The sequence below is a fragment of the Bufo gargarizans genome, chromosome 4 (assembly GCF_014858855.1).
Source record: "Bufo gargarizans isolate SCDJY-AF-19 chromosome 4, ASM1485885v1, whole genome shotgun sequence".
NCBI classification, from domain to species: domain Eukaryota; kingdom Metazoa; phylum Chordata; class Amphibia; order Anura; family Bufonidae; genus Bufo; species Bufo gargarizans.
Window position 1 is genome coordinate 441866204 of NC_058083.1, and position 19604 is coordinate 441885807.

Genomic DNA, 19604 nt, shown 5'->3' on the forward strand with positions numbered 1-19604 from the left:
CCCAGACCTCAACCAAATCGAACACTTGTGGTTAGAGTTGAAGAAAAAGCTGTATTCTTACCCAAGTGAGTCTCCCAGTATGCACCAATATTGGAAACATGTAGAAGAGACCTGGGAACAGATTTCGGTCGAAGCATGCTTGAATCTGATCGACAGCATGTGCAGAAGGACTCAGGCAGTGTTGAAAGCCAAAGGTGAATTGCAAAATACTAACAAAATAATAAAATTTAAATTTAGAATTTTAAGAGCAAAACAGTAACAATGCTGTTATTTGAAAATAATCTGCATAACTAATCATATGCTGAATAGTTGCAAGTCCAATTTATGTATGGAATAGCCAAGATGATCGTCTATAAAACAATGATAGTCTTACGTTCGAAGCTTAAAACAATGTTACCCTTTTGCTCATCAGTATACCAGTACTAAGCCTAGAAGCCTAGTACAGGCTCTGGCTTATTAGTACAATAGAACACCTTCTCCAATCTCAGCCCAGGGGAGGCGTTCTTGCCCAGCAAAAGCTCTTCTAGGTTTTCGGTCTTTCAGATGCCATGGTCACATTTGACCATGGCATTTGCAGGGTTAAATGTCCACAATCAGCATTACCAAGTGTCTACTGTGTGAAACAGCAGGCACCCGGTAGCTATGGCGCTCGCTCCAGAGTGGGCCATTCGGCGTACATGTACAGTGGACCCGACATTCAGCATACATGTACAGTGGATGTTGGGAAGGGGTTAATACAATGCTCCCAACTTTTGAAAATTGCAGAGGGACAATATGTGTGGTGCACCCAATATTTGTAATGCTAGCCCACGCCTCTAACTCCGCCCAAAGCATAACTATACATACCTAGTCCTCTTAATGCCCCCACATAGTAATTATTTTTCTTTGTGCCAGTAGTAACACTGTGCCCATTCACATTAGTCATGCCCACACTGTGCTCCCTACACAGCAGTCATGCCCACATTATGCCCCCTTTACAGTAGTAATGGTCACATGTGCCCCATTCACAGTAGTAATGCTCACATGTGCCCCTTCACAGTAGTAATACCCACATTGTGCCCCTCATAGTAGTTCTGCCCACGTTTGCCCTTCACAGTAGTCATGCCCAAATTGTGCCCCCTTCACAGTAGTTATGCCTGCATGTACCCACTTCACAGTAGTTATGCCCCCATGTGCCCCCTTTACAATAGTCATGCCCAAATTGTGTCCCTTTCATAGTAGTAATGCTCACATATGCCCCTTCACAGTAGCTTTCTCCAGATGTACCCTCCTTTATAGTAGCTATGCCTAGATGTGCCCCTTCATATTAGCTATGGCCAGATATGCCCCCTTTATAGTAGCCATGCCCAGATGTGCCCCCTTCATAGTAGCTTTGTCCAAATGTGCCCTATTCACTGTAATTATACCCAGATGTGCCCCTTCACAGTAGCTATGCCCAGATATATGCCCTCTTCATAGTAACCTTGCCCAGATTTCCCCCCTTCAAAATAAATAGGCCAACATGTGCCCCCTTCATAGTAGCTTTGCCCAGATGTGCCCCCTTCAAAATAGCCATGCCCACATGTGCCTCCTTCATAGTGGCTTTCCCCAGATGTGCTTCCTTCATAATAGTTATGCCCGCATGTGTATTTTCCTTATGAATCAGCAGCAGGTGGGAGGAGAAAGCCAAGAGCTCATGAATATAGGGACTCGATCGGCATGCGCTGGAGCTGTTTAGCGCAAGATTTTAGCAAAATGGACAAATAATGAGTCAATTAAAGAAAGTGCCCTTAGTTGGGACACCATAACATTGGTGACAGATTCCCTTTAATGGTTGAAAACATGTCTGATTTCCTTTAAAAACTGCGCTATAGCTGTCCACAGGTTCTGTGTGGTATTGCAACTTAGTTTAGTTGAAATAAATGGGGCTGAGCTGCAATATCACACACAACCACTATTTTTAGAAGAAACCAGGCTTTTCTAATTGTATACAGCCCATTTAACCCTTTCATGACCAAGGGTCATTGATGCCCCAGTGTCCAGGTCAAAATTTACAAATCTGACATGCGTCACTTTATGTGGTAATAGCTTTGGAACACTTTTACTTATCCAAGCCATTCTGATATTGTTTTCTCATGACATATTGTACTTCATGATAGTCATAAATTTGAGTCAATATATTTCACCTTTATTTATGAAAAAATCCCAAATTTATAAAAACAATTGAAAAATTCACAATTTTCGAAATTTCTATTTCTCTGCTTCTAAAACAGAAAGTTATACCTAATAAAATATATATTACTTAATATTTCCCATATGTCTGTTGGCATCATTTTGGCGTCATTTTATTTTTTTAGGACGTTAGAAGGCTTAGAAGTTTAGAAGCAATTTCCAAATCCCAATTTCCAAAGAAAATTTCCAAATCCCACTTTTTAAGGACCAGTTCAGGTCTGAAGTCACTTTGTGAGGCTTACATAATAGAAACCACCCATAAATGACCCCATTGTAGAAACTACACCCCTCAAGTTACTCAAAACTGATTTTTACAAACTTTGTTAACCCTTTAGGTGTTCCACAAGAATTAATGGAAAATGTAGATGAAATTTCTAAATTTCACTTTTTGGGCAGATTTTCCATTTTATTGCATTTTTTCTTTAACACATTGAGGGTTAACAGCCAAACAAAACTCAACATTTATTACCCAGATTTTGCGGTTTACAGAAACACCCCACATGTGGTCGTAAACTGATGTAAGGGCGCCCGGCAGGGCGCAGAAGGAAAGGAATGCCGTATAGTTTTTTGAAGGCAGATTTAGCTAAACTGGTTTTAGATGTCATCTCCCATTTACAGCCTCCCTGATGCACCCTTAAAGTAGAAACTCCCAAAAAGTGACCCTATTTTGGAAACTAGGGGATAAGGTGCCAGTTTTATTGGTACTATTTTGGGGTACATATGATTTATTTATTTTTTTACAAGATACATCTGACAGGGTAGGTCATGTGCTATTTTTATAGAGCAGGTTGTTACGACTGCAATGATATCAAATATGTCTACTTTCTTTGTTTGTTTTCAGTTTTACATAATTTTGAAAAAGAAATTATGTTTTTGTGTGTCCATTTTCTGAACGCCATATGTTTTTTATTTTTCTGCCGATCGTCTTGTGCAGGGGCTCTTTTTTTTTGCAGAAAGAGTTGAGGTTTTTATTGGTACCATTTTTGGGTACATAGGATTTTTTGATCATTCATTATTACACTTTATGGCGGAAGGTGACCAAAAAATTAGCTGTTTTGGAACTGTTTTTATTTATTTATTTTTACAGCGTTTATCTGAGGGGTTAGGTCATGTGACAGTTTTATAGAGCAGATTGTTACAGACGTGGCAATACCTAATATGTATACTTTTTCTTATTTTTTTAAGTTTTACACAATAATAGCATTTCTGAAACAAAAAAAATGATGTTTTAGTGTCTCCATAGTCTGAGAGCCATAGCTTTTTTATTTTTTGGGCGATTGTCTTAAATAGGGTATAATTTTTTGCGGGATGAGGTGACGGTTTGAGTGGTACTATTTTGTACGCCTTTTTGATCGCTTGCTGTTGCACTTTTTGTGATGTAAAGTGACAAAAATTTTCTTTTTTTATAGTGTTTATCGGACGGGGTCTATCATGTGATATATTTATAGAGACGGTCGTTACGGACGCGGTGATACCTAATATGTGTAGTTTTTTTTTCTTAATTTTTTATAGGAAAAGGCAATTTTATATGTTTTTTACATTTTTATTTATTTATTTATTTTTACTTTTATTTTTTTTCACATTTTTTTGTTTTATCGATTCCCTCTTGGATCTTGAAGATCCAGTGGGGCTGATGGCTGTCCTATACTTTGCAATGCAAGAGCAATCAGATGCCCTGTAGGTGGCAACAGGGGATGCTTTTGCAAAGCGTCCGGTTGCCATGGCAACCATCGGCTGCCATCGCACCGCGGCAGCTCCGATGGTGGAGAGAGGGAGCCCCCTCCCTCTATTAACCCCATGGATGCTGCTGTGGTTACAGCAGAGTGTCAGCATACAGCTGACATTCTCTGCTGATGGCGGCAGCTCAGGAATGGTGCCGCCGCCATCACACACAGCAGGGGGACCGATCCGTATCTGTTTGTCACGGCCAACATTGAGGGAGGTGGGGAAGCAGGAGGAATGTATGGGGAGGGGGCAGACCGCGTCAGGGCACTGGCTTGAGGAGTTTCAGGTGCAGGCAGCAGGTGGACACAAGGAGGGGCACAGATCGGGGGGGGGGCACGAGGACATTGTGATTTCAGGCTCTGATCTGCAGAGCGCAGATCAGAGCCTGAAACCGGCATTTTTTCACTGCCGCAATCCGATTGGTTAGTCTGCACAGACTAACCAATCGGATCGATTGCCGGCAAGGGGCCACTCTGATTGGTCCCATGCCGGCATTACTGCACTGTATGCTGTCCGTGACAGCAGCAGTGCAGGGGCAGAAGCTTTAATTCAAGCGCTTTGCAGCGCTTGGATTAAAGAGCTGCCAGAACGTTTATATACGTGGTAGCTGCACGGGGTATGTGCAGCTATCACGTATATATACGGATTGCGGTCGTGAAGGGGTTAAATAGCAGTCATCATTGGGCGCTCTTTTGCCATCTGGATAAAGATATAACCACCAGGGTTGATCGATACTGTCACTCCGAGGTATTTAAAAGAGTGTACTACTTTGAGCTCAGAGAAATTGGCATTACGGGTTTGCACTTGCGAAAATATTGGGAGGATCACTGATTTATCCCAATTTATGAGAAGTCCAGACTGGTCCCCAAACTGCGAGATTATAGAGATTATAGAATCCATGGAGTCAGCTAAATCACCTACATAAATCAGCATATCGTCCGCATATAAAGATACACGTTCTTCCATAGAGCCCCTCACTAGCCCCCTTATCAGTGATGTAGACCTTAGAAGACATGCTAATGGTTCTATTGCTATTGCAAACAATAGGGGAGACAACAGGCAGCCTTGTCTCGTCCCCCTCTCCAGAGCAATCACAGGTGATAGCTGACCATTCACTCTAACTCTAACCCTAGGCTCACAATATAGGAGCTTGACCCACCATAGAAATCCCAATCTGAAGCCCATGCTATTCATGACTGCCCAAAGATATTCCCACTCAACGCTGTCAAAAGTTTTGGCAGCGTCAAGTGAGACCACCGCAGCGCTATTATCCTGTTCATCTTTTCCCTCCAGCTGGAGATTCAAGAATAATCGCCTAAGATTCAAGGCTGTAGATTTTCTAGGCATGAATCCAGATTGATCGTCATGGATAATAGTTTGAATGACTCTCGATGGCCAAAACTTTAACCAGAAGTTTTACATCCGCGGTCAGGAGAGAGATGGGCCTATAGGAATCTACTAGTGAGGGGTCCTTGCCTGATTTGGGTATCACTACTACTATCACTTCTCTCATGGAGCAAGGCAACTTACCCTCTCGATAGGCATCTTTAAAAACCGTTAGAAGCTGCGGAAGTAATAGTTCCCCATGTTTCTTATAGAATTCCCCAGGAAGGCCATCCCCACCCGGTGCCTTTTCATTAGGGATGGAATTCAGCGCCATCTCCAATTCCACCAGAGCTATATCCTCATCAAGAAGCAACTTATTCTCTTCAGACAAGACAGGAATAGTAATCCCTTCCAAATAGCTGGATCTATCAGACGCATCAGTGACCAGCCTGGACCTATACACTTCCCTAAAATGAGCATAAAACTTTCCCAAAATATTCTGTTCCAGTTCCTCTAATTGAGGCTATACAGGAAGGACCATTTTGTGCTTTAGTCACAGTAGCCAATAAGTGACCCGCACTTTCCCCTTCAGCGAGTCACAAAAAGACGTTTATCTTCCACTCTAGTCTGTATTTGTTCTTTCAAAAGCTTTTGAGCTTCCTTCTAATGTGCCTCGTTAGCCGATGTGGGCTGTTCTACAAATTTAGCTTCTAAATGCGTAAGTCTATCTGAAAGCTCCCTATCCAGAATACGGCTCTTAGATTTTTTAATACTAATATATTATCCCCTAACATATGCCTTTAAGGCATCCCATACCATCGCCACCGACGCTGAGCCCACATTAATAGTCAAAAAGTCAGTAATGGCCCTAGAGATATCAGATCCTGTATCCACTATCGATAACCAAAATGGGTTTAAACGCCAAATAGGCCGAGTAGTGCATAGTTGCCTCCTCACTTCCAATGTAATCAGTAGTGGAGAATGGTCAGATATACTACAAGGCAAATATGAGATCTCCTTTGTCAGTGTTACTAAGGATAAGGATCCAATTGCTAAATCTATTCTGGATAGGGAGTTATGCGAGGATGAATAGCATGAATACTGACGCCGACCAGGGTGTATGGTTCTCCAAATGTCACATAAATCTACTTCCGCTAGCAATCTTGCCAGAGAAGTAGGGGTACCAGTGTAAGTTCCCGGTCCATTATGGAATTTATCCAGAGATCCGTCAATATATGTGTTAAAATCTCCCACAATTAATATAGGGACTGACGGGAATTTAGACGTAAATGTAATAATCATTAGGGCTGCACGATATGGGAATTTTGTGCGATTGCGATTAGGGCCCTAAAAAAGGAATTGTGCTAGAGGTCTATTTGCTTGGATTTTCCCATATGAGCCGCTGACGCGTCTGGGTATGACATAGTTATGGGGGATCTGTGGATGGCACTGTTATGGGGGATCTGTGGATGGCACTGTTATGGGGGATCTGTGGATGGCACTGTTATGGGGGATCTTTGGATGGCACTGTTATGGGGGATCTGTGGATGACTCACTGTTGTGGGGGATCTGTGGATGACGCACTGTTGTGGGGGATCTGTGGATGACGCACTGTTATGTGAGGGATCTGTGGATGACACACTGTTATATGGGGGATCTGTGGATGACGCACTGTTATGTGGGGGATCTGTGGATGACGCACTGTTATGTGGGGGATCTGTGGATGACGCTGTTATGTAGGGGATCTGTGGATGACGCTGTTATGTGGGGGATCTGTGGATGACGCTGTTATGTGGGGGATCTGTGGATGACGCTGTTATGTGGGGGATCTGTGGATGACGCTGTTATGTGGGGGATCTGGGGATGACGCTGTTATGTGGGGGATCTGGGGATGACGCTGTTATGTGGGGGATCTGTGGATGACGCTGTTATGTGGGGGATCTGTGGATGACGCTGTTATGTGGGGGATCTGTGGATGACGCTGTTATGTGGGGGATCTGTGGATGACGCTGTTATGTGGGGGATCTGTGGATGACGCTGTTATGTGGGGGATCTGGGGATGACGCTGTTATGTGGGGGATCTGGGGATGACGCTGTTATGTGGGGGATCTGTGGATGACGCTGTTATGTGGGGGATCTGTGGATGACGCTGTTATGTGGGGGATCTGTGGATGACGCTGTTATGTGGGGATTCTGTGGATGACGCTGTTATGTAAGGGATCTGTGGATGATGCTGTTATGTGGGGGATCTGTGGATGACGCTGTTATGTGGGGGATCTGTGGATGACGCTGTTATGTGGTGGATCTGTGGATGACGCTGTTATGTGGGGGATCTGTGGAGGACGCTGTTATGTGGGGGATCTGTGGAGGACGCTGTTATGTGGGGGATCTGTGAAGGACGCTGTTATGAGGGATCTGTGGAGGACGCTGTTATGGGGGATCTGTGGAGGACGCTGTTATGGGGGATCTGTGGAGGACTCTGTTATGGGGGATCTGTGGAGGACGCTGTTATGGGGGATCTGTGGAGGACGCTGTTATGGGGGATCTGTGGAGGACGCTGTTATGGGGGATCTGTGGAGGACGCTGTTATGGGGGATCTGTGGAGGACGCTGTTATGGGGGATCTGTGGAGGACGCTGTTATGGGGGATCTGTGGAGGACGCTGTTATGGGGGATCTGTGGAGGACGCTGTAATGGGGGTTCTGTGGAGGACGCTGTTATGGGGGATCTGTGGAGGACGCTGTTATGGGGGATCTGTGGAGGACGCTGTTATGGGGGATCTGTGGAGGATGCTGTTATGGGGGATCTGTGGATGGCACTGTTATGCGGGATCTGTGGATGGCACTGTTATAGGGGATGTGTGCTATGACACATAGGGCCATGAGGGGGGCCAGCATAAGACACACATATAGCATCTTATGCTGGTCCCCCTCATGGCCCTATGTGTCCTAAACTGCCCACATAACTGGCTTTGTGTGTAAAGTACGGAAGACATCATAGTGACTCATATGCATGTATAGAAGCCAGTGTCGACAACCCCAGAGGAACCTCCCAATGATACTAGGATGAGAAATAGACCCTGCCCCATTCCCCCCCCCCCCCCCCCAACATTCCCTTAACTTCCCTGAACATACTGCAAATTGTGAACCAGATAAACAGGGGTACACAATAGATACACAAAGTGAACCTGACCGTTACAAATTAACGATAAAAGCACAGATGACGAAACAGTTGTCTAGTTAGCATAGGCACTGCAACCTGGATATGCAACTGGGTTAGTCCACCTAACTTCCCTCCCAACCACACGACAACCCACACATTGTTAGAAGTACAAAGTTAAAGGTCATCATATGAAACCTCCCTCCTCCATTAAGAGAACAGACAATAATCCCACAAAACTATAACCTACAGTGTGGGGTATTAATCTAAGAACAATTGTGTAACAAGAACAGTCCCATCAAAAGTATCACCGTCACTTCATGTGTTGTTGCCACGCCGATCATTTTCATGAGTATCCAGCCATTGACATGCCTTGGTCGGATCTTCAAAGATATGCGTGGATCCATTCGCCGCCACCACCCGAAGCTTAGCCGGATATAACATGGAATAAGGCTATTGCAGTAGTCTCAACCGCTTTTTGACCTTGCAAAACCTTGATCAGGAGATGTCTCGGAGGCACCCCAGGTGGCGGAGGGCGAAATGGCACCCGATGTGCTCTTTCTATTGCGGGGATAGCTTTTCTTTCCCAATAGTGTCCACCAGCCATTTTTCCATAAATGAAACAGGGTCTGAGCCCTGAGTGCGTTCCGGGATTCCAATAAATCGCACATTATTCCGTCTCAGACGGTTTTCCAAATCATCCGATTTTGATATGAGCAGAGAAACATTATGTATGACACATTGCAAGTCCCTCTTAACAGGTGGTAGATGGTCTTCCATTTCACTAATGCGACCTTCCAACTCTTCAACTCGTTCTTTAAATTGCTGCATGTCTTGTCTTATCAATAAGACCTCTTCCTTGAGGCCTCCCACATTAGTGTTTATGGACGTGAGGGCTGTACTGCATTGTGCTACAATCTTGTACACATCTGCTATGGTAGGTTCGGATATAGGCGCTGTCTCTGGCAGCAACTCTGGACCCACCTTCTGCTGTGTATCAGAGGCATATGAGGCCGCTTCCAAGGACTCTGCTCCCCTTATCTCACTGGACATCCCAGCATCAGGTACCGGATAACTTGCTGCAGCTGCTGAGGTACGGGCAAACTCCCCCAGCTTCGCCGCCACATCCTTTTGTTTCTGACGGGTCATAATGTGACCGGATTATCCCCCAGTGTCTAGGGAGGATTCCGAGCAGTGTCGGTCCTCAGACAGGCAGACGATGAATTGCAGAATTATATCCAGGAGCTTTGGGCCATGCGCCTCTCTACATCGCCGGTCAGGCCACGCCGCTACATGCAACCTTTTAAACGGTATAAAATTGCCTAAAGTTTTTAAAAGGGGTGTGAGATCATTTTCAGTAAGGGTGGGTTCGCAGTTGCATTATAAATTCCGTTGTAATAGAGTTACAGTCCTAAAGCCCTGTCGTCATAAATAACGGAACAGTTATATGTGCCAATAGACATGTATTAGGACAGAGCAAAAGTGAATGCCTCTTAAAGGTTTTCCGTTTTGCTTTTCCGTCCGAACATTCCGTTATATATAGAATTATCACGTGAATGTGAACCCGCCCCTACTTGCGTCTAAAATATGTAACAGTTATCATTACAAGGGCTTATAATTCTAATCGATCTATTCATCCACCGTCTCCATTTAAAAGTACACTATCTATTTGTCTATCTATCTATCTATCTATCTATCTATCTATCTATCTATCTATCAGATATCAGGTATTTAATCACTGAAGAAAATATTATGCTGTTATCATTTCATGATATAACTTGATAGAGTTAAGCTGAAGGGTTAAACATTGTTTTCTTTTTTGCTCCACCAAATTCTGTGGACCTCAAATTTGCTAACTGAAGCTTGAAAACCTTGAAGACCCTTTGTGACCTCCTTTGAATTCTTGCATCTGCTACTAATGTGCTTCATTCTTTCTCATCTTCTTGTTTTTCAGACCTACAGTAGATTGGAAGAGTTAGCAGAGACTACGTTTCAGTGCAATATGCTGTGCCTTTCAGAAGAGGAGGCTACAGTCTGTAAGTATATACAATACGACTGTCTTTTATTATTAGTTTCCTGGGAGTTAAGTGTTTTGTTGCTTCACATTTACTTTGTATTTATTATGGTTTAGTGATAAAACTGTGATTTTACAAGACTCCATTTCATGATACAGTGGAAAATACCATGACTCTTAAAATCTACTGTAAGGGTGGTTCACATGCACAAAGCTTCAATTTTAGTGCATTTTTGGGGTCATTTTTCCTGCTGCTTGCTGTTTGTCAGACTTTTTTAGGCTTTCCAATAGGCTTCTCTATAGAACTTGACGCCTGAAAGAAACACACACCAAAAACTGCAGAACTGTTCACAAAAAAAAAAAAAAAAAAATATGTGTGACAGCAGCTATCGGGTCATGAGATTTGTTTTACCATTATGCCATAGAAACCATACTGCATGCATTTTTACTGGCCCCTTTTCTCAAAACAAATGTGTGAATAGCATGTTTTTTTCAGGCATTCTCTCCCTAGAGAAGGCGATAATAAAATGCCATAGCTTCAACATGCTGCATTGGAAAAAAAAATAAAAAAAGACAGGAGACGCATTAATTAGAAAAAAACAACAACACAATTATACAAAAAAAAAACATAGACTATCAGCTAGAGTGTCTTCAGCATAAAAAAACACAAAAAATAAAAAATTGTGAAAAAACCCCCCACCACAAAATACCCATGTGTGAATGCACTCTACAGGCCCCTACACACATGAATTTAACGTCTCTTGCACACAAACGTATTTTCATTCTGTGTTGGTTCCGTTTTTTATGTACCGTATATGGAACAATTCATTTCAATTGGTCCGCAAAAAAAATGGAAGGTACTCCGTGAGCATTCCGTTTCCGTATTTCCGTGCCGCAAAAAAAATAGAAGATTACAGACAAGGATAGTACTGTTCTATTAGGGGTCAGCTGTTCCGTTGCGCAAAATATGGATTGCACAGAGGCCTAAATGGTAAAAAAAATTAAAAACACAGAAAGCTTCTATTGTTTCTTTCCAAACCACGTGTGTTTTTATGGTTTTCTTTTTACTTTTTTCAAAACAAATGTGTGAATGGTGTGTTTTTTCAGGCATTTTTTTTTCTCTATAGAGAAGAAGGTGAAAAAACACAAATAAAAATCCATGTCTTCAACATGCTGCTTTTTCAAAACAACTTCAGACAGACAAAAAACTCTAATAGCCAAAAAATGATTGTATGTTCCTAGACATTCAGCTGACATCTGGATCTGGTATTTTTTCAGGAAAAAACACAGGGGTAAAAAAGACCACAAAAAACACAACAGTGCTGAACAATTCACAAAATACCTATGTGCAAATCCAGGCTATGTTCACACATGACTGAAAAGATGTGGATTTGTCATTGTGGATTTTCATGTGGCAAATCCGTAGCACTGTACAGTACCAGCAGTGTGGATGACATAAGAAATGGCATGCACATGCTTTCTAAGAAAGCCACAACCTAAAATTATGCTGTGGATCTCCACCTTGGATTTTATTCTGTGCAATGGAGTGTGAAATTCACAGCTATTTCCATAGCAAGAACTGCATGTAATACATTTGTTTTATGCCATGGTCTTGGGTACTTTCACACTTGTGGCAGAGATGCCGGATCCGTCAAAACGTATGCAAACTGATGGCATTTGTCAGACGGATCAGGATCCTGATCCGTCTGACAAATGCATTGAATTGCTAGATCCGTCTCTCCAGTGTCATCCGGAAAAACTGATCCAGCATTTATTTTTTTTTCTCATTTTTTGTGGTCTGAGCATGCACAGACCGCTATGCCGGATCCGTTTTGGCAGAACACTCGGAGCCGGATCCGACATTAATGCATTTCAATAGGAAAAAAATGCCGGATCCCGCATTCCGGCAAGTGTTCCGGAATTTTGGATGGAGATAAAACTGCAGCATGCTGCGGCCAATGTCATCTGGTGACGAGAATCACAAAGTGTGGTTCATTATATCTCTGCTCAAAGGGGACATGCAGTCCTGGGCCTTTTTTCTGCTGACCAGTTCACCATCGGTGGATGAATTTTTTAGAGCCTTGGGTTTGATTTATGATGACCCAGACCGGGTCTCTATGGCTGAATCTAAGCTGCGCAGTTTGTTACAGGGAGAACGTACTGCGGAGTCGTATTGTGCAGAATTTAGAAGATGGGCAACAAACTCTGCGTGGAATGATCCTGCACTCCGGAGTCAGTTTTGTCAGGGACTATCTGAGAGGTTGAAAGATGCCCTTGCTTTTCATCAGTATTCCGATTCATTGGAGACGGCCATGTCTTTGGCAGCTTAGAGAGAGGTATAAGATTCCTCTAGAGAGGGGGGGGGGGGGGGTCCCCGTCTGTAAGTGGATCCGTCCCACCTAGTCCCCGGGGTAATATGCCTTTTGAATCTGGGGCAGGAGAGGAGCCTATGCAGTTGGGCCAGGTTTCCTTTCGCTCAGGTGATAGGGATTTTAGGAAGCTGAATAAGCTATGTTACTTCTGTGGAAAAGAAGGTCATTTTGTTTGTGCGTGTCTTTTTGTTAAACCTCAAAGCGATAAGGAAAAACAATGGATGTATTCACATAAAGAGAAAAAAAGACTTCCCTGACTCTTGGTAGTATGAATGGGGAGTCTGAGCAAGAAAATATGCATTCTCCCTGCAATACCCGTTTCCTCCTGCCTGCTATGGTGGCGCTAGACTCAGGAAATTTTGATTTTGAGGTATTTGTTGACAGTGGTGCGGGGGTAAACCTTATTGATTTTCAGTTCCTCCAAAATCTTGGTATTAGAACTAGCACTTTAGATAAAGAGATACCATTGTTTGCTATTGATTCCTCCCCTCTCTCACAAAAGAGTCTTACTCATATCGTTCATGACATTCTGTTAAGGGTGGGGGATTCACATGTTGAGTCCATATCTTATTTTGTTATGAAGGGCTTGCCTGCCTAGATGGTTCTGGGTTTGCCGTGGTTGATAAAGCATAACCATTGACTGGCAAACAAGACAAATCAGTAGCTGGAGTGAATTTTGTTCGGACAACTGTCTTTGTGCTTCTATCTCAGGGGTGTCAACTACGGTCCTACCTCAGTTTCTCTCTGATTTTGCGGACGTCTTCTTGGAGGTTGGAGGTTGGAGCTCAAGAGCTGCCTCCCATCGAGAATATGATTGTCCGGTCAATCTCATCCCTGGAGCTAAACTGCCAAAATCTCAACTATATAACCTTTCCCAAACCGAAAGAGAAGCTATGCGGAAGTATACTTCTTCCACTGTGGTCGCCGGCTTCTTTTTCGTAAAAAAGAAAGACGGATCACTTAGACCGTGTTTAGATTTCCGGGAATTGAATCTCATTACGGTCCATGATCCGTATCCCCTTCCTTTGATTTCTGATCTATTTGATCAAATTGTCGGAGCCAGGGTGTTCTCCAAGTTGGATTTAAAAGGAGCTTATAACCTGATCAGAATTAAGGAAGGAGATGAGTGGAAAACGGCCTTCAATACACCCGAATATGCCCTTTGGTTTAACTAATGCGCCAGCAGTCTCTCAGCGATTTGTCAATTATATTTTCCATCATTTAGTGGGCAGGTTTATTGTTATTTACCTTGATGATATACAAATTTATTCACTCGATTTGGAGACCCATCTGGATCACATTAGACAGGTGTTGTTGATCCTTTGGGAGAATAAATTGTATGCAAAATTGGAAAAATGTGTATTTGCTGTCCAGGAGCTACCGTTTTTAGGATACCTGCTTCTTGACTCTGGTTTTTGTATGGACCCCGAAAAGGTCCGGGCAGTACTGGAATGGGACTGGCCTGAGAATCAGAAAGCTCTGATGCGATTTTGGGGTTTTACCAATTACTACAGAAAATTAATCTTGAATTATTCCACCATTGTAAAACATTTGACAGCTCACACTCGGCTCACACTCGGCCTTCAGGATCCCTTCTTCCTTTATCCATCTTGTCTCCTCCTTGGACACATTTGTCCATGGACTTTATTACCGATTTACCGAGTTCCTCTGGGAAAACTGTGATTTTGGTGGTAGTGGACTGCTTCAGTAAGATGGCCCACTTTGTACCGTTGCCTAGCTTGCCCAATGCCAAAACTCTCGCTCAGGTTTTTATTGATAACATTGTGAAACTACAATGTGGTGTGGTGTCTGATAGGGGGATACAATTTGTTTCCAGGTTTTGGAGGGCGAATTCAACTGTCTTTTTCTTCGGTTTTTCATCCCCAGTCGAATGGTCAGACAGAGCGCACTAACCAAAACCTGGAGACCTATTTGAGGTGTTTTGTTCCCAAGAACCAAGAACCTGGTCATCGTTCTTGTCTCTAACCGAATTTGCCTTGAATAACCGTAGACAGGAGTCCACTGATAAGTCGCCATTTTTTAGCGCATATGGTTATCACCCACAGTTTGGTACTTTTTCTGGGACTAGATCTTCTGGGATGCCAGAAGAGGAGAGATTCTCTTCCGCCTTGTCATCTATCTGGCAGAACATCCAAGTTAATTTGGAAAAGATGGGTGAAAGATATAAACGGATGGCTGACAGGAGACGTATGACTGGTCCGGAACTGTGTGTGGGTGATTCGGTGTGGTTGTCCACTAGAAACATTAAGCTGAAGGTACTATCTTGTAAATTGGGTCCAAGATTTATTGACCCTTACAAAATCTCTGCGATTGTTAACCCGATGGCGTTTCGTCTGGATCTTCCGCAGACCTGGAAGATCCATAATGTGTTTCACAGGTCTTTGTTAAATAAATATGTGGAACCATCTTCATTGACACCTCCCCCTGTCCTGGTGGATAGCAATTTGTAGTTTGAAATCTCTAAGATTCTCGACTCATGTGTTCTTCGGGGTTCCCTCCAGTACCTGGTGCACTGGAAGGGATACGGTCCCGAGGAAAGAATGTGAGTTTCGGCTGCTGATGTCAGTGCTAGCCGCCTGTCATGCCTTGCCCTGTGAATGTGCGGAGGTCTGTCATACTGGCTCTGTTTGTTTTGTTTTGGGTTTGAGCTGAATCCACCTTCCTCCCGTGTTTGGTTATTTCCCCACTTACCTACCTATCTTGACACTGAGTTATGTAAAGAAATGCAGCACTGTAAATCTGATGGCCAGCAATATATCCATAAGTTAAGCAAGTTTTAGGCAAAAAAAATAATCTATTTACTTATTTCCTACAATAATAACAATCTTTGAGGTTTTCCTTATGAATATTTGTGGGCCACAACAATTACTGCCCCTCGCCCCTGCTCTGCAAAGGAAGTGAATAAAAGTGCTGCCCTGAGTGAAATGTCTAACACTTGGGATACTTTTGTTGTATGTGTAGTGTGTGAAGTCCCAGCTGTACAGTACAATGACATTGCTGATACACACAGGATCTTCCCCCTACCTGTTCTTGTGCAGTGCTCTGCAGAACTCCTCCAGCCTGTCAGCTCTGTATCTGCAGGATGAGGAGAGAGGATTATGTGCCCACCGTTGGTCTCTTCACTGCCTGCAGCTGCACAGCAAAGCCTCCAGCCCTTCTCTTCTGGTTCCCTCAGGCTTGTGCACTGAACATCCTCAGAGCAGGAAAAGAAGCTGACATCATAGGTCATGAGTAGCGATGAGCGAATCAAAGTTGACCAAGTGGAATTCGATCCGAATTTCATGAAAAATTCGATTCACACCAAATCCGAATTTCCACATGCCTCGTGGTAACGAATCAAATTTTTTCCTAAAATGGCTGCTGCTTGTGTTAGGACATGGAGCAAAGAACTCTGGGAACGAGGGATCATCCACAATGCCATTCATGCAGCCAATCAGCAGCCAGCCCCTGTGATGTCACAGCCCTATAAATAGCCTTAGCCATTTTGGATTCTGCCATTTTCCAGTGTGCTTGGTGCAGGGAGATACATCTAGGGACAGTCTAGGAAAAACTTCATTGTGCTGAAAAAATGATTTAAAAGTTCAGGGAAAGATTAGTCTAGGTGTAGGGAAAGGATAGAGAGGAATTATTCTGCTGTTTTTAGGTTTGCAATAGATGATACCTCTGTAATTCCAGCAAACCTTGCTTATTATTGGGGTGCAAGTGCTGTGTGATACAGCCATTAACAGGGTGTATTACTAGGAAATATTCGTACTTCTTATTAGCCCTTGTGCAGTTATATGTTCTAAAGCCTTTTTTGGGGTTTATTAGTGGAAAAAATGGCTTATTTGCTGTTGTGCGGTGAAGTGACAAAATTCCAGCCTTTTAGTGGAAAAAAAAAAGTCTTACTTGCCATTCAGTGGTGCAGTTATATGTTATAAATGTAATGACCGGTGTCACGCACAGGGAGGAAAACAGGGAAAGCCCTGCCTAAGGGAGAGGGAAAGGTGGTGACCCCTAACTCACCTTGCGGCTGGCACCTGACTGCCCTGACGTCCCTAGACGGGTTCCTCACCCGTGCGGCGATCACGTGCCTAAACCCTGGCTTTCCCTGAAATGAGCCTTAGATAGTGAACAGGCCGGTGGGATCGCTAGTCCTCACCACTGCACTAAGAGGGAAACACCAGGGAGAGGACAGACAAACACTGACAAACACAAACACCCAGGTGGACGACAACAACTGTCCACAAAGGTCCAACAGGGATCCGGAGGTTAGCGTTCTGAATCAACAGTCAGAGAACGCAGCAACACAGCTCCAGTGGGTCAGGATAGATGTCCAGGCAGGAAGCTCTATCTCTGGCAACCAGAGAAGTGTGAGAGAGGAATATAAGGAGGTTTGGGAGTGCTGGACAAGGAACAGCTGAGGAGAAGGAGCTACGGATCCCTGAGTGAGCCAAAAGGGTTTGCAAAGCAAACCCAGAAAGCTACCATAAGGAAAACAGCCCTATCTTAAATAGAGCGTGCAGCCAACCGCTGCGACTTCCTGACCCCGGGTATAATGGAGTCAGGCGTGGTTCTCGATACCCTCGTGACAGTACCCCCCTCTCTACGAGGGGCCTCTGGACACTCAGGACCAGGTCTCTCAGGATGAGAGGCATGAAAAACCCGAACTAACCTGTCGGCGTTTACCTCAGACGCAGGAACCCACATTCTTTCCTCGGGACCGTAACCTCTCCAATGCACCAGATATTGAAGAGAGCGGCGGACCCGACGAGAATTAACAATTTTGGATATCTGAAATTCTAGATTACCATCCACGACAACAGGAGGGGGTGGCAGCGGTGATGGTTCTAGAGGTGGAACATATTTTTTGAGTAACGACTTATGAAAAACATTATGAATTTTAAAAGTCTGAGGTAACTCCAGGCGAAAAGCCACGGGGTTGATGATGGCTACAATTTTGTAAGGGCCAATAAACCTAGGACCCAGTTTCCAAGAGGGAACCTTCAATTTAATATTCCTAGTAGACAACCACACATAGTCATTCACTCCTAGGTCCGGACCTGGCGACCGTCTCTTATCAGCCATGCATTTGTATTTACCTCCCATATTTTTCAAGTTAGCTTGCACCTTCTGCCATACCGATGAAAGAGATGACGAAAAACGTTCCTCTTCGGGAACCCCAGAAGACCCCCCCCTCTTTGAAAGTACAGAATTGGGGATGAAAACCATATGCACCAAGAAATGGTGACTTGCCAGTGGATTCCTGACGACGATTATTTATGGCAAACTCAGCTAACGGTAAATATGATGACCATAACTCTTGGTTTTCAGACACAAAACATCTTAGATATGTCTCAAGGTTTTGGTTGGTACGCTCAGTCTGTCCATTCGACTGAGGATGGAAAGCTGAGGAAAAGGACAAGTGTACCCCCAAACGGGAACAAAAAGCTTTCCAAAATTTAGAAATAAACTGGGTACCCCGATCCGAAACAACATCGGAGGGGACCCCATGAAGCTTCACGATTTCACTGACAAATACCTGAGCAAGAGTCTTAGCATTAGGTAGTGCGGGTAACGCAATGAAGTGTACCATTTTGCTAAACCTGTCCACTACTACCAAAATCACTGTTTTACCCGCAGACAAAGGTAAGTCAGTGATAAAATCCATTGACAGATGTGTCCACGGTCTATTGGGAATGACGAGTGGTAATAGAGACCCTGCAGGACGTGTATGTGAAACTTTTGCGCGCGCACAGGTAGAACAAGAAGACACAAAATCCAATACATCTTGACGCAACCTTGGCCACCAAAAACGACGAGACAATAGCTCCAAGGTTGCTTTACTACCCGGGTGCCCAGCAAGTGCCGAATTATGATGTTCCTTTAATAATTCGAAACGTAGGTTCAACGGTACAAACAATTTCTCTGAGGGGCAAGAGACCGGGGCGTCCCCCTGGGCCTCTAACACCTTCCCCTCCAAAACAGAGTGTACCGCAGAGACAACCACTCCTCTTTGTAGAATGGGCACCGGATCACTCACATTCCCCCTCCAGGGAAACAACGAGATAGTGCATCAGCCTTGGTGTTCTTTGCCCCAGGACGATAGGTAATAACAAAGTTAAACCTGGTAAAAAATAGAGACCACCTAGCCTGTCTAGGGGTGAGACGCTTAGCTGATTCGAGGTACAGGAGATTTTTGTGGTCCGTAATCACAGTGACGGGGTGGACTGCCCCCTCTAAGAAGTGGCGCCACTCCTCAAACGCAAGTTTAATAGCTAATAGTTCCCTATTGCCAATATCGTAGTTCTTTTCTGCTGCAGATAGTTTTTTCGAAAAGAAAGCACAAGGACACCATTTGCCAGGAGACGGACCCTGAGACAGCACCGCCCCCACTCCCACCTCTGACGCATCGACTTCAACAATAAAAGGCTGAGAGACATCAGGTTGGACTAGTACAGGTGCTAAGGTAAACCTCTCTTTTAGAGAGGAAAAAGCAACTTTAGCGGCGTCAGACCATTTCGAAAAATCAGTCCCCTTCCTAGTCATGTCAGTAAGCGGTTTTACAATAAGTGAATAATTTTTTATGAATTTCCTATAGAAATTCGCGAAGCCCAAGAACCGTTGTAGTGCTTTGAGGTTCTCAGGAAGATCCCAATCTAAAATTGCCTGGACCTTCCTAGGATCCATACGGAAACCTGAAGCAGATAAAAAATAACCCAGGAATTGTATCTCCTGAACGGCGAAGACACATTTTTCAATTTTAGCATATAATTCATTCGTCCGTAGGACCTGCAG

At 43.9% G+C, this 19604-nt stretch overlaps 1 protein-coding gene across 1 annotated transcript in view; it reads left to right on the forward strand.

Annotated features, from left to right (window-relative positions):
* Positions 1-19604, forward strand: part of TIAM2 (TIAM Rac1 associated GEF 2) — a 441154-nt gene that overhangs the window by 93194 nt on the left and 328356 nt on the right. Inside the window, exon 2 of the mRNA XM_044289376.1 lies at positions 10375-10456. The gene's annotated coding sequence lies outside the window, so the exon portion shown is untranslated. The remainder of the gene's footprint in view (positions 1-10374; positions 10457-19604) is intronic.